The sequence below is a fragment of the Monodelphis domestica genome, chromosome 1 (genome assembly GCF_027887165.1).
Source record: "Monodelphis domestica isolate mMonDom1 chromosome 1, mMonDom1.pri, whole genome shotgun sequence".
NCBI lineage: Eukaryota > Metazoa > Chordata > Mammalia > Didelphimorphia > Didelphidae > Monodelphis > Monodelphis domestica.
The window spans coordinates 626,378,219-626,393,273 of record NC_077227.1 but is presented as its reverse complement, the minus strand read 5'-3'; the positions used below and the strand labels follow the sequence as shown (position 1 = coordinate 626,393,273).

The 15,055-nt window shown below is 35.0% G+C and overlaps 1 long non-coding RNA gene across 1 annotated transcript in view; it reads right to left on the bottom strand.

Moving 5' to 3' along the window:
* Window positions 1-15,055, bottom strand: part of LOC103102951 (uncharacterized) — a 274,602-nt gene that overhangs the window by 233,111 nt on the left and 26,436 nt on the right. Inside the window, exon 2 of the long non-coding RNA XR_001626203.2 lies at window positions 2,804-2,883. This is a non-coding gene — a long non-coding RNA (uncharacterized LOC103102951). The remainder of the gene's footprint in view (window positions 1-2,803; window positions 2,884-15,055) is intronic.

The window sequence follows — 15,055 nt, the reverse complement described above, 5'->3', positions numbered from 1 at the left end:
TGTTCCAGGTTGAAGAAGGAAAGGGGATAGTAGAGGGGATAAGGAAGGTTTTGTAACAGGGAATGGAGGGATTGAAGAGATAGAAGGAATATGGGTGCTGGTGAGGTAAAAGGAAAGAGATACCCCTGCTGAGAGGCTATCTTTGAAAATTGGGGTTCCTGAGAAATGGGCCACCTATGAAAGCATGAGGGGATGTCTTCTCTATTGATTGATGTTGAAGATACCCCAGAGCAGGTAAGCACAGACTCCCCTGAGGTGTCTCCCTCTCCCAAGTAGCCTCCCCCTACCAAGGTCGCCTAGCAGGGGTATGATAAGGACTGTTTATGGTTGAATAGCTGTCTTTGGGTTCTGCTCCCTCTATGACCCCCTGAAATGATAATCCTCTCATCTGACTGTGGTTTATTTTTAATAAGATTAATTTAATAACAAGTTTGGATCAAGAAGATATCAGGGTAGAGGAAAGAAGGGTTTCCTATGCTTTTTCCCAGATTGGGTTTGAGTTTCTCTCAGCTTTTGAGCTGAGGCCAGGCCTTGCAGGCTGCTGGAAGGTTTCTTTTATTTCTGTCTATGCTAATCTATGCTAACTTTCTTACATTCAAAGTCTTTAGCAGTAGACAGCAAGGTAGAAAAGGTTCTGAATTTCAGAGCTGGTTGGACCCGTCACTTCAGGCTGGTACCCATAAAGACCAGCCTTACAGTTCAAACCACTCCCCTTAAATCCTTTTGCTCAATAACAAGATCACAGGAATCCAGGTAGAGCACACAATTGGGAAAATATCCAGGAATAGAGGTACGTCTATCCAGAGACAGGGAGAGAGTGATCCTTCCAGTCCCAGGGCCAGGAAAAAGAGCCCTGAGACCAATTGTCACTCTCCAATTTCCCCTCCCCCCACCAATTGTCATTCTTGTCAATATCTTCTCTCTAATATTTCAACTGCTATTTGTTCCACCTGAGTGGCAGAAAGTTCAAAACTTGTTTCAGTTTTCCTTTCCACGGAAGGGATAATAGCAATAAATAAATAAGAACCATAAGAAAATAAAAGTTAATTCATGGAGGGCAAGAAAGTTCTAATAACCTTAAAAATACAAGACCAGCTTCTTGAGGGATAGCAAAAGTTTTTCAAGTTGAAAGTGAGAAAGGACTACTTTTTTGGGTATGGGAGGCAGGGAATTCCTTTACAAAGTTACAAACTTTGTAGATGGAATGCTTAGTCAGTTCAACAAATAGCCAGTAGGCCAGTTTGGCTGGGATATAGAGGATCTCTTGTGAAAAATCCTGGAAAGACATACTATAAGTAGATTTTGAAGGACTTAAATGCTAAATTCAGGAGTTTGTTTTTTCTTCTACTAGGAAACGGTACCTATTGAAGATTTTTTAAGCAGAACTGTGATACAGATGATTTCAAATGTGTATGTCCAGTCTTCCCAACAATACCTTAAAGAATAGAGCCTTGTCTAAAAATCATCCTGAAGGAACAAATTCTGAAGCTAAAAGGGGCCCCAGACCATCTAGTCCAATCTCTGTTTCTTGGCTTTAACACTTGTAGCATTGGCTCATTATTGAAAGGATAAAATAAAAGAGCCTTTGACACACTGATGCTGGGTTCAAAACTTTTTTTGAGTAGGTGGTCATTCCTCTCAGATATCCATTATTTATGACATTAAATTGAAATAAAAATGGAAAAAAGTACACTCAACATGGCAAATTTCTGTGGCTTATGAGCACCCTGCCAGACCTCAGAACTCTCATCAAGTGCCACAGCTGCTACTTCCCTTTATCTTTGGTGGCAGAGGGAGAGAAGGGACCAGATGCCCAGATCTACCAACAAAGGAAGAGAGCCAATGGTGGAAACATTTGGGTGACAGAGGAAACATGTGATGATTGTGATTTTCCCATCTGTCACAAGCTATTCAGCTGAATTTCTTTAGTACTTAATTTGCAATATGTGGTCCAGAAGGAAGTTCAGTATGCATGCAACAATAGTTTGCACTAATTAGATCCAGTGAAATTTTCCAGTGCAAAGAGGTATGTACATTAAACAATGATATCATTTGAAGAAGACTGCATGCTTAGAAAATGAAATTTTTTAAATTGGGAAGATGTTTATTTAATTGCTTTTTTTAAGGAAGTATATTTGATTTTTCAGGGTACTTTGAGGTTCTAAATTCTAGGATTCTACGAGTGAACATTTGTTATTGCAGCTAGCCTTCTTGGTTTTCTTTACTCCTGCATCCAGGCCTTTGAATAAACTATTTCACATCTGTAGAATGTATTCTTTCATCTCCTCCCTTCTTTGAATCCATGGCTTCCTTTGATGATCAAACCCAGTGCCATTCTTTATGGGAAAACTTTCATGAAGAATCTCTACTCCCTAGTTATTGGTGTTCTCTGCTTCTTTTAACTATACCCAATCTCTTTATCCTTTAAAATATAGTGGCCCCAAGTAGAATGTAAACACCTTGAGGTAAGACACATTCATTTTGTTTCTGTATCTCAAGTCACTAGTACTAAGGCTGATGCAAAGTGGATGCCTAATAAATGTCATTTGAATTGAATTTAAAGGTATTTGAACTTAGTAATATCAAGTGAGAGAGAGGTCTCCGGAGGATCCTTCTTACTCTGCATTTCTATACATGCTAAGCTATCTATTGAAGAGCATATCTACAAGAAGAGATAAAAATGCCCATGTAGTCATTTGCTGTTCAGAATCTATTTTTAAAAAGAGTCTATATTTAGGGTTTGTTAAAAAAAATAAAAAGGAATAGAATTCACTTGATCAGCATTGCATTCTCATAAACTCACCTCAGGGCAAATGGAATTCTCAGAATTGGATTGAGGTACTACACCAGGCCCAGGTCCTTAGATGGTGGTCCATAAAAAGTCTATAGGAAAAAAATCAAGGTAGATATAATCCCTCTTCCTTTTACCAACAACCTCCCCACAGTAACTAATATATGATGCGTTTGAGATAAGCATAATGGTAGTAGATCAGATATGGCACTGAAGTTTTCTGGAAATAAACCTTTGCCCTCCTCCACACTTTTGGTGACTGCATGTATTTCATATTCATCTATTCTAAGTAGAATTAGTTGTGAAAGAATATCCACATCTGTCTTCAAAAGACTCAAGTGCTTTTCCAATAACTTCATCCATCTCTTACCACTCCCTTACTCTTTGAGGAATAGTTGGATATTTTAAAACCTAGTATTATTTTAACAGTAGAACTTTTAGTAAGAAAAGAAGAAAGAAGACATCAGAAACAGGTATCAGACATGAGGTTTAAACCTTGGAAGATCTAAAGGAAGTGCTTTTTGACAAAAATTCCAAGCTTTATTTTCTTCTTTACTTCTTACACTATCTTGTCCCTTTTCAGAATCTGCACAGACACATTGTATTTTACTTCATCCTATGATTCTATGAAATGTTTCTTCTTTTTCTCCCTTAGACACCATACAATGGAAAATTGGAACTAAGTTTTTTTATTGCTAGTGACCAATTGTCATAAGCAATCAGTTATTATGATAAGCACTTCTCAACAATTAGACTCATTGCTATGTCCATAAACTCATAAATATTAATTCAAACTCACCAAGAGATAAGTTCACATTGGGAAGACAGTGTCACTTATAACCATGATCCTGAGTTATATAGATGAAATCATGGTACTCAATCAATAACTCATCCTTTAAAAATTTGCTGAGGTCCTATTGTGTGCACAGTATTTGAATGGATTAAGTCTTTGGGCATATATAGGGTTTTAGTATTAGAAAAAGGGTCAAAAATCTCCATTTTTAAGGAATACAGAAGAATATGAAAAATCAGTATGAGGTATTGAACAAAGGCAGAAACTAGCAATATATCAACTAAATGAAAAAGAATGTCTAGAAATCATCTAGAATGATGGCATAGAGAAGAATAACATGTCTCATTATTTAATAAATCATAGCTCAGGTTAAGAAATTTTCCCCTATAATCCAATTATGATATGGAGACTGATTTTGGTGGGAGCTAAGACTGAGGAGACAAGTAAAAGAAAAGGATAATAGCGTATCTGAATGTACTTGGGCGGATAGTGGTCAAGTTTAGACTTGACTTTTGGAAAAACATAAATTAGACCTATTCCCAAAATGGAATGGGCCCCTTAATAAATGGCAAGAGCCCCTTCTCCAAAGAACTTCAAGCAAACATGGAAAGAGCATTTGGATATGTTATTGAAGGAATTCATATGGCTTTAGAAAGTCCTTTCCAACAATGAGATGCTATGAAATGACTAGAAGTGGATGTGATAATGCGGTTAAGGAATCAGATTAAAGGAGGTTTAAGAGGAGCAGTTGAGGTCATCATTGAAGAGTACTAAAATAAGCTAATTCATTAGTTTTCCCTGGCTATTCAGCCTTACTCTCAACTCCTGTTTGGTTTTTGTTTTTTAGTATTGATTCTATGGAGTTATTTTTGATTGTTTGGGGTGGGGTATTAGGAGGAAGCTTCACACTCTATTCTACCATCTATCATTCTAATTTTATAGATAGGGAAACTGAGGAAGAAGTTAAGGGATTTCCCCAGGGTCACACAGCTAAAAAAAATATATCTAAAAATGACTCTGAGTTCAAGATTTCCTGACTCTAAACTCAGCAATCTCTCTTTTATGCCACCTAGCTGGCTCCAAATACTCCCAGATGTCCCATTCCTAAATAGCTCTTCCCTTCATATTTCTCCTTTTCTCAATATTCTCCTTTCCTTCATTTTCAAATTTCTGAATCAGATCTCTAAACAGTATAATATAATATAATACAATATAATAACTTTGTGTTATTTTTAATGCTTTCCTCTCCCATTTCACTCATCAGTTACCTAATCTTATCTTTTCTGTCCCTTCTATATTTCCACTATCACCATACTAGTAGAAGCCTCCTCTTGCCTGAATTACTTCAAAAATTTCTAACTAGTTTTGCTGCTCCCACTCTTTTCCCCATTTTAATACTTATTTCATACCAATTCTATTAATTATATTGCTCCTCTCATCAAAAATCATGATTTGTTCCACATATTACACACTAAGTAATGTTCAGGACATTTTACCAGGTATTTTACCTGGTACCTCCACACTTTGATGCTAGCCTATCCACCCAGTCACATCCATTCTAATACCCTTCACTTCCTCCACTCTTCAACCAAATTGTACTACTCTCTTTCCCATTATCCCAAAGCACCTTTACAGGCATTTACCTATCAGCATGCTTTTAGTCACTATCTGAATGACATACATCTTTACCTAATTTTACAAGTTCTCAAAAAATCTCTCTTAAAATACAATTCTATCAGAAAGATTGATTAAAATGCCAGAAATTACTATAGTTGGAAGAGGGAGTGGGATTTGAACCATTGAAGAGCATAGGGAACTTCTTTTCTCAATGCAAATCAGTTCCTGCTCTGCAACTGAGAATATTAGAGAGTTGCTCAGAGTTTGAATCTAGTCACCCTAGTCAGTGCTGATCCATTTTCCATTGATACTCAATTGAGTCTTTGAATTTAAGTCTTCCTGAGTCTTATTTCAGCATCCTGTCCTACTTGATTGCAAGACCAAACGCAGATCCAATTCTAATCTTTCTAATTCATCATATGAATCTCTCAATGGCTCTTTGAAATTGTTAGGAAAGGAATCATTACTATTTTGTTTTTGCTTTGTTTATGCTTTGTTTTTTTCTGTATATCCATAGTCCATCCATAGCAATCCATACTATATCCATAGAATATCCATAGCACAATACCTAGAACAAAATAAGTATTAATTGATTGATTATTTCCAATTTTATAGATCAGGAATCTGAGGCTCTGAAAACTTACTAATATTTTACATTGATGGTTCTCAAAGCATGGTCTAGAGATCTGTGGATTAACCAAAAATCTTTCAGAGTCCTGGAAGTTAAAAATATTTTCATAGTAATGCTAAAATATTTTACTTTCTATTATGTTAAATATTAATAGATACAACAAGTATAAACAAAATCACTTTAGAAGGATTTGCAATTGTTTTTACAAATAAAAAAAGATCCTGAGACCAAAAAGTTTGAGAATCATTTTTTCTGCATCAACTGATGTTCAGTAAACTAAGTCACTGACCGGAAAAATCTGTTTTTCCCTGGGAAAGTAGAAATCAGAATTGAGCTTTCCTGTGGAGATCAATCAGCTCAGAATAGTTAGAATCCATGAGGAAATAATTCCCTTAGTGCTGGCAGCTAGGATAAGATACAAGGAATGCCCTGTACCCCACACCACTGACCGATATAGCTTCTAGACAATAAGGCTGCTTACTCCATCGAGATTATGTCTCATAATGAACATTGTTTGCTTTGTATCTCGCACCCTTTAAAAACTGCACTGTAAGTTCAGTTCGGTGCATCTTTCATTGGGAAGGTTGCCCTGGTCAGTTAGGTATGCATTATTAATCAATCATTAATAAATGAATATTGGTTCCATTAATTAACTTCTGGGTGTCCAGACTCACTTTATGAAGTGCACCACTTCAAACAAGATGTTATTGATCTTCCTTCAGCAAAAATCAAGAATACATTTCCCCAACTAGAATTATTCTTAGAGAGCATCTAGTCCAAAGATTTCATTTTACAGAAGAGGAAAGCAAGGCCCAAAGGGGAGATATGAGTGTTGACCATAGCCTATCAATGACCCAGTCCCAGACCAGAATCCAGATATCCTGACTTTTAATCCAGTATTCTTTCCATTTTATACAAAAATTTGGAAAATTCAAGGAACTTTGTCAGAAGTTTTTACCTTAACAATTTTACCAGACTGTACTTTGAATTTCTCCATCCTGCCCTAGAAAGTTCTTCTCCTTGGAACTCACTTCATCCTGGAACTAATCCCTCTTTGTCTTCAGTCATGCCCCCTTCTCCATCCTTTTCAGCTTCTATTTATGTGTTTTTCCCTATTCGAATTTAAGCTCCTTGAAGACAGGTACAGGCCTTTTTTTTCTCATTTTTCTATTTCTAGCACTTAGCACAGTACGTGGCACATAGTACATGGTACATAGTAAGCATTTATTAAACGTTAATTGAGTGGCTTACAATCTATTCAGTGAAATGAGTTCACAGTATTGTTTTTTTCATGGGACATCCCTGATAGACTTAGATTGATTATGAGCTGTGATCAACAAAGCTAATTGCCTTAAAAAGAAACAAAAATCATGACCTCAGGCCCCTTTTTCTGTAATCCCTGTCTGAGCCAACCAGCTACACAAACGTGTTCAATGATGTGCTTTCAAACTTATCCCTGACATGTCATATTGCAAGACAGGAGGAGAAGCAGAGCCTGAGCTTGTTCGCAGGCAGTTTCTTGACACTTCTTTGATTCTGTCCTGAATACGATGACCATGACAACCAATGAGTGTGAATTTGATCTATAAAGCTAACCACCCAAATGTTGCTGCCACCCAAATCTTGTTAGAGTAATGCTCATTTGCTATGTGACCTTTGCAGTCACCAAATTTAATTACTTTGTTACTCCAGACAGGAACCCCTCTGGGATTTTCATCTTTACATGTAACAAATAGACATGGCAACACTAATCATCAAATCAGCAAATTAAATGATAACACTCAATTTATGCTCAAAGGTGTGAAATACTTAGCCCACTGCTCTGGCTAATTCAAGCATTGTCTTTGATAATTTATTAATTTCAAAGAAAGCAGCTCTAAGTAAGTTATGATTAAAAGTAAAAACAATTGACTTTTTTTTTTCAGTTTTCTTAAAGGGTAACCAGGTACTATGGGAAAAGTAATAGGTTTAGAGAAAGAAGACCTTGAGTTCAACCCTTGGATTGATTATTTATTTTCCTTGTGACCTTAGGTCACTTCCTTTCCCCTTCTCCTCATTTGAAAAATGAAAAGTTTGAAAAAAATTAGTTCCCATTTAAAAATTACAATATATGAATTTTATGAAATATTACCATGTCCAGAGATATAGCAAACTTTTATTGCTCAGAGTTTAAGAATTTTTATGCTATTATAAGATTGTCACATTTTTGCATTTATCTTCCATTATATGCCCTTGCTTCCATCTTCTTTATATGTCTTTTTACCATCTTGAGATTTTTTTATAAGTGCCATGTACATTTTTCTTTTTAGATAAACTGCCCCTTTCTACACCATTGGAAGTGTATCTTGCAGAATTTCATGCTTGAAAATTTCCCATCTCGCCTGGCTTCAATTTCCCTATAGAATTTTTTCTCTGATACCCTTGAAATTTATTTTTCAAAAACCTAAGGTCCATGTCAAACTCTTCCTGAATTTCCTTTTATCTTTAGTCACTAAACATAGCAATTGCTTTTCCCCAAGGTTTACATCATTGTCAACCTAGCAACCAGTTTGTCCCCTTTGAGGATCAAATCCAAATAATTCTATTCGTTGACTCTTCCATATTTTTATTGATATATTCTTTTCACTGAAAGTCTATTTCCAAATAAACTCCCAAATGACAGTCATCTACAAAATATATTTATGGACAGCTAAATTGAGCAGTAAATAGAGCAATGGGCATGGAACCAGGAAAATTCATCTTCATGAGTTCAAAACCAATCTCAGACACTTACTGTATGTCTGACACTAGGCAAGTCCCTTAACTCTATTTGCCTCAGTTTCCTCATATGCAAAATGAACTAGAGAAACAAATGGCAAACCACACTAGTATGCCAAGAATACCCCAAAAAAGGGTCACAAAGAGTTGGACATGACTAAAATGACTCAACAACAAACAAAATATATTCCCCCAAAATGCATACAAAACAAAACAGAAAAACATGCACTAGTATGATCAGGACTGATAGTATATGAAAATTTTCACCATTTCTATAGTCAACTGTTAGCAAAAAGAATATTAACTTTAATTTTTATAGCAAAGGACCAATATTATCTATTTTTTTTATCTTATTATTGACTTTAATTTGCTATGGCCACTGCATATCTTGTTTTCTAATCCTATTTCCTTCACTTTGCATGACTTCTTAGAAGTCTTAGCACATTTCTCTAACTTCTTTAGTCATAATTTCTTATGTTGGTTAGTATCCCATTATATCCAGATACCATAATTTGTTGTTATTTTCCAATTACTATAAATACCATTGTTCTCATATTTTCTTATAAATAATGCTAGTATTAATATTTTTATATGTAGGAAATATTTCCTGTTGTCAAAGCAGTAGTTAAGAATGGAAAAGTCTGATACCAATAGACTGGTTATTTGATAATGAATTCTTTGTCCATGGTAGCACATGCAATAAACATCTTTAAAATGGCCCTCTTTCTGGTGGTCTTTTTTGGTTCTTAAATTATAGTGGTTGAGAAGTATTAAAGGGACCATTGAGTACTGAGTCAGAGTTTTAAAATCATTTATAAATTAGAATATGATCTTTGCTGCTCTAAATGTGAAATTCTTGTACAATAATCAGTAAATAGACATGTTGCCCCAGGAACTAAATCATATCAGTCTTAACTTTCTCATTACAAACAAAATTAGAGGTCAGAAGGTCATCAAAGTTAAATGGATGAATGGCTCATTGGTGCTCTTTGGAACAGCAAACATGTTCAAGGTAACAAGAAATATTATTTCATGGCATATCTAATTATTTTACATTGTTGTTTTTATCATACTTACAAAAAATACCAACATGAAAATTTCAGTTGGAGAGAAACTTCTATTGGAGAGAAGGAAGAGGAGGAGAAACATTATAAAGGTCTTCCAAATTAAATGAATATATAATATGATTTTATTATTAAGTCATTTTAAAGCAAATATAGTCATAGGTAATAATGTTGAAAAATAATCAGAAAAGGTAGATCAGTATATTAAGGGAAGGCATTAGTATTCGGTGCAAAAGCTTCATGTTTATATTTCATGAATGAATTCTGTGAGGTAAGAAATGATAGAAACTGAATCTGAGCAAGAATTTGGTAACATCAAAAATGTCGAATTATGTTAGCAGATAAGAAATGGATTGCTAGCGATGTTGAAATCATTCCTGAATCTCATGTCTATATACCACTAACTTATTAGAGCAAAGTTCAAAATTAGTACTAATAGAAGCTAATAGAAGAATAATAGATAATAAAGATAATAGAAGAATAAAAATTATTTTAAAAAATATATGACATACAATGGGAATAATTCAGTTCTGTTCTATCCAAAAAAAATTAACTATGGAAAACTCATGAGATAAAAGAAAGCAGATTAATACAGACTAATAATTTCATACAGAAATTAAGCTGATGAAAAACAATAGCAATAACAAGGAAGCCAAAATAATTTCAAAAGTGCCTTTATCAGCAAATACTTGGTCTACTTGCCAAAAGGAAAGAAATGAATGCCAAGGGAAATACCAGTTTGGAACACAAACATGTAAAATATTTTGGAAAATAATAATGGGAAGTTGTGAATTATATTGCCTTATAAAACAGAAAGAACCATATATAACTGTGATTTTATTATTTTATTGTTAAAAAAATAACATTAGTAATTTTTTTTTCATGTTGAACCATCCTTGCATTCCTGGTATAAATACAATTTGGCCACAGGGAAATACATATATACACACAAAAATGTGTTCTTTAATAATATTTTACTTATATATATTTATATATTCATTAAGAATATGATTCTAATTATTAAGAAACTTTTGAGGAAAAACCAAGACATGCATTGTTGGTACAAAATGTGTTTTTTTTTTAAGAAAGATAAATACTTATTTATAGCCTTATTTCTCTACCATCCCCTGGTTTGGACATCAGGACCACCTTGAGGGAACTTAGCACTGTACCTGGAACATAATAGGCACTTAACAAATGCTTATAAACTTTTTATCATTTTATAGCATGAATGTATTGTGGCATGACAGGATAGCAAAAACAATTTTTTGGCTTATTTTGAAACAAGGAAGCTTCTATATAAAATGGAAACTACCTGCCTATATATCAGAAATAATTTTTGAAGAAGAGAACCAGGTGACTCGAGATACAGCAAGTTCTAAGGGCTAGAGAAAAAAAATAATTTTAACAGAGAAGAAACAATGGATTTATTATTAATGAGGAACTTATTTCTCAATCAACTGTGTTTGTTATCAGAACATCAACTTTTTCAACAAAAGATCACAATTAATAACAAATTAGAAGAGTTAATAAAAACTAGAAGGTAAGGGCATGCTATTTAGGAAACTGAAACATGAAATTTAAGCAAGATATTGATGCTAGAGGGGGCAGCTGGGTAGCTCAGTGGATTGAAAGTCAGGCTTAGAGATGGGAGGTTCAAATCTGGTCTCAGACACTTCCCAGCTGTGTGACCCTGGGCAAGTCACTTGACCCCCATTGCCTAGCCCTTACCACTCTTCTGCCTTGGAGCCAATGCACAGTATTGACTCTAAGATGGAAGGTTAGGGTTTAAAAAAAGAAAAGATATTGATGCCAGATATCAGTAGAGTATGTCATCATTTCCAAAAGCAGAATAACTAACAAAAATCAATCAAGGGGACAAAAAGAACCTAAAACCTCCTCAGCAAGTATAAACAATCTTCCTGCTAAGTAGAGAAAAGAGAAAAACTGGATTGCTCATATTGAACCACCCCTTGTATTTCTGGAATAAATCCTACTCAACCATACAGAAATACATGCATATATTCATACATACACATATGCATATATACATGTGTTTAAACTTCTTGGGCCTCAATTCACTCATCTTTAAAAAGAGAATTAGAGATATAAGCAATGGCATAATCAGCAGCTGCAGCAATGACAATCAGCATTTATTAATCACCTAGCATGTGCCAAGCACTGTATTAAGCAATAGGATTATAAATAAAGGCAACAAACAAAGAAGAACACTCCAGAAAGTAAAATTTTAATGGGAGGGTAACAACATAAAATCATCTGAGTATATATACAGATGAAGTAGGAGGTAATCTCAATGGAAAAGCACTAGAATTGGGGGACAGGTGTTGGAGGTAGAGAGACCAAGAAAAGCCTATTGCAGTAGATAGAATTGTGGCTGATTTTTTTAAGAAAACCAGGAAATCTGAAAAGCAGAGGCAATGAAAGAGGGCATTCCAAGCATAGGGGAAAGCCACTGAAAAGGTGGGAGGACTACTTAGTATATGAGAATCTTTAAGAAAGCCAATGTCTGCCAGGGTCACGGAACTATAGTTTAAGCATAACTAGAAGATGTAAGAAAGAATAACTAGAAAGGGAAGAGGACAGGCTGGGATGGGCTTTAAAAAACAAACAAAGGATTTTATGTTTGACTTGAAGTAAAAGAGACTCACTGGAGTTCATTGAACTTATGGTCAGGCTCTCCCTTTGAGAAGATCACACTTAAAGTTGAAGATGGACTGCAATGGAGAGAGATTTGAAGCAACAAGATTGTCACATGTAATTTTTCCAAATGCAATCTTCAGAACCAGAGTTTCCTTCTTTAGAAAATCTTTCCGCACCCCCACAACTGCTAATGCCTTTGTTCCCTAACTAGTTTATATTTAATTTATTTGCACTGCATTTATTTCCAATATATTTATTCTGTATGTATTGAAGTAGTTTACCTCAATAAGTGAGTCCAGACACCCAGAAGTTCAATTAATGGAACCAATATTAGTTTATTTCTCTATTGATTAATAATACATACCTAACTGGCCAGGGCAGCCTTCTCCTATTGAAAGCCTCCCTGAGGTAAAATTACAGACTGTTTTTATAGCTTTACAATACGTGAGAAGGGTGAAAAGGTAAAATGAGCTCATACAAAGCTAAGGAAGGATATATGGCTTTAAATTTAAAAATAAGTGAAATATGGCCTTAATGACTGGGGCAATTGACCAGGGCAATGAAGTCTTATTGGACACAGTCCAGATGTACCATAAATTGGGATACTGGACCTTCTTTTGTATATCTTATCCTGAACCTGGTTTATCCCATCCTTGAGGGGGCATCCCCTAGTTCCCCTGACCATCTGTTGTTATAGCCTGGGAAAGTACATCTCTTAAGCCTGCCTTCTATAAGGGAAATTGTTGATTACTACCTCTACAAATTAATCAGGGATTTTGTTTTACTCTATTTCAATATATGTGTGTATATGTTGTTTCCTCAGATATAATTTGAGTTATTTGAGAATATAAATCATCTCATTCTTTATACTGATACTCCCAGTGCCTAGAAAATAATCAGTGCTTAATAAATGACTATTGATCAATTAATTGCTATCATACTTGTGCATATTTGAAAGGGACATGTTTAAGTAACTAACAATTATTGCCTTATACTCTAGATCCTTTTCCCCCACTTAATTAGCTTTTCTTTTAAGAGCTTATATCCTATGGTATTTAGCTCATACTTTTCAATATGGATATAATTTAATTATCTGTGTATCGATTGTCTACACCCTTATGCCTAGAGAAGAAAATGGTAAACTACTTCAGTACCTTTGCCAAGAAAATCCCAAATGGAATCACAAAGTGTCCAATCTGACTGAAAAATGACTGAACAACAAGCACATACTTTTATGGACAATGTGTTTCCCTGACAATCAATCAGTAAGAATTTTCTAACCAATTGTAATATCTAAATACTCTGGTAGATGCTGTGGGTACAAATACAGAAGTAACACAGTAAAGGGACTTATGTTCTTCCCAGAGGAAGCAACTTGTCCACAAATGATAAGATAGATAAATATTATTTGTGGGAAGTAGGCTTCCTTCTTCTATTTATATATACATACATGGCTGCTAGCAGTTATGTGGTAAAGTGAATAGAGTTCAAGACCTGGACTTGGGAAAACTTCTAATTTCATTACTAGATATTACTTCAGGGCTGTTCTAAGGCTATCCGTTTCACATCACCATCTCTGTCTCCTGACCAAGTTCCAAGATTCCCCATGCCATACCATCACCTTTCATGAGATCAGAGTGTTGAGGGGAAACCTTGAACCACCTAGTCATGTGTTTCATTCAAGGGACCTCCTTCCATCCATTGAAATTCATTTCAGAATGATTATTATACTCTTATTCCTCTTTTCTGTCTATCTGACTGGTCCTGAACCCTTGAATGCAAAAGAACAAATTCATTTTTCCTACTTTGGCTATTCGTTTTCTTATTACCATCCACCTCACATTTCTATTTCCTCAATTTCTTGCTCCAGATCTAACCCTTCTACTGTGCCCCCCTGGAATGACTGCTCAATCATTAATAAACTTCCTTTTGTCTTAAGGATCGTCCTTTCTCATTCCCATTTTCTGTCTTTCCCTAAGACCTAATTGTCCTTCATTTCAATGCATCATATGGTACTATTGACCACTCCTTCCATTGCTTAGAGAAGATAATTGAACCTTTGGGAGCTAATGAGATCACTTAGAGTGCTGGTTTAGAGCAGGAGTCTTTAACCTAAGTTCTGGAGGCTTATTTTAAATCTATTTTAATAACTATATTTCCATATAACTATAATACTTAGAAATTTATTTCCTTAGTAATTCCATGTATTTCATTTTATGCATTTAAAAACAGTCTTCTGAGAAGAGGTCTATAGGACTCACCAGACTATTAAAGGAGTTAAGAATACAAAATGAATTAAGAATCCCTGATGTAGAGAGAGAAGAGAATTTAGTCTTCAACTAGGAAAAGGAAAAAAATAATGATCTGTTGAGGAAAACCACTCCTCAACAGATATATATAGGGAGAAACAATGAAGGAATAATATGATAAAAACCTAGAGAGCAGTGATTACCCAGGAGGAAAACCTGTTAGGTATTTCCAGCAACACATCTCATAATCATATTAAACTCAACATGTCCAAAATAGAATTCATTATCTTTTTCTCCCAAACCCAGTCCTCTTTTGAACCTCTATTCTGAGTGTAATTCCATTCTTCCAGTCACCAAATGATTTAGCAATTTCATCCAACCCCACACCCATTTACTTGTCAAGTTGTGTCCATCTTGTTTCCACAACTTCCTTGAAATTAGTTTAGTTCATTCCATTCACATGGCTGCCATGCTAGTTAATACCCTTATCTC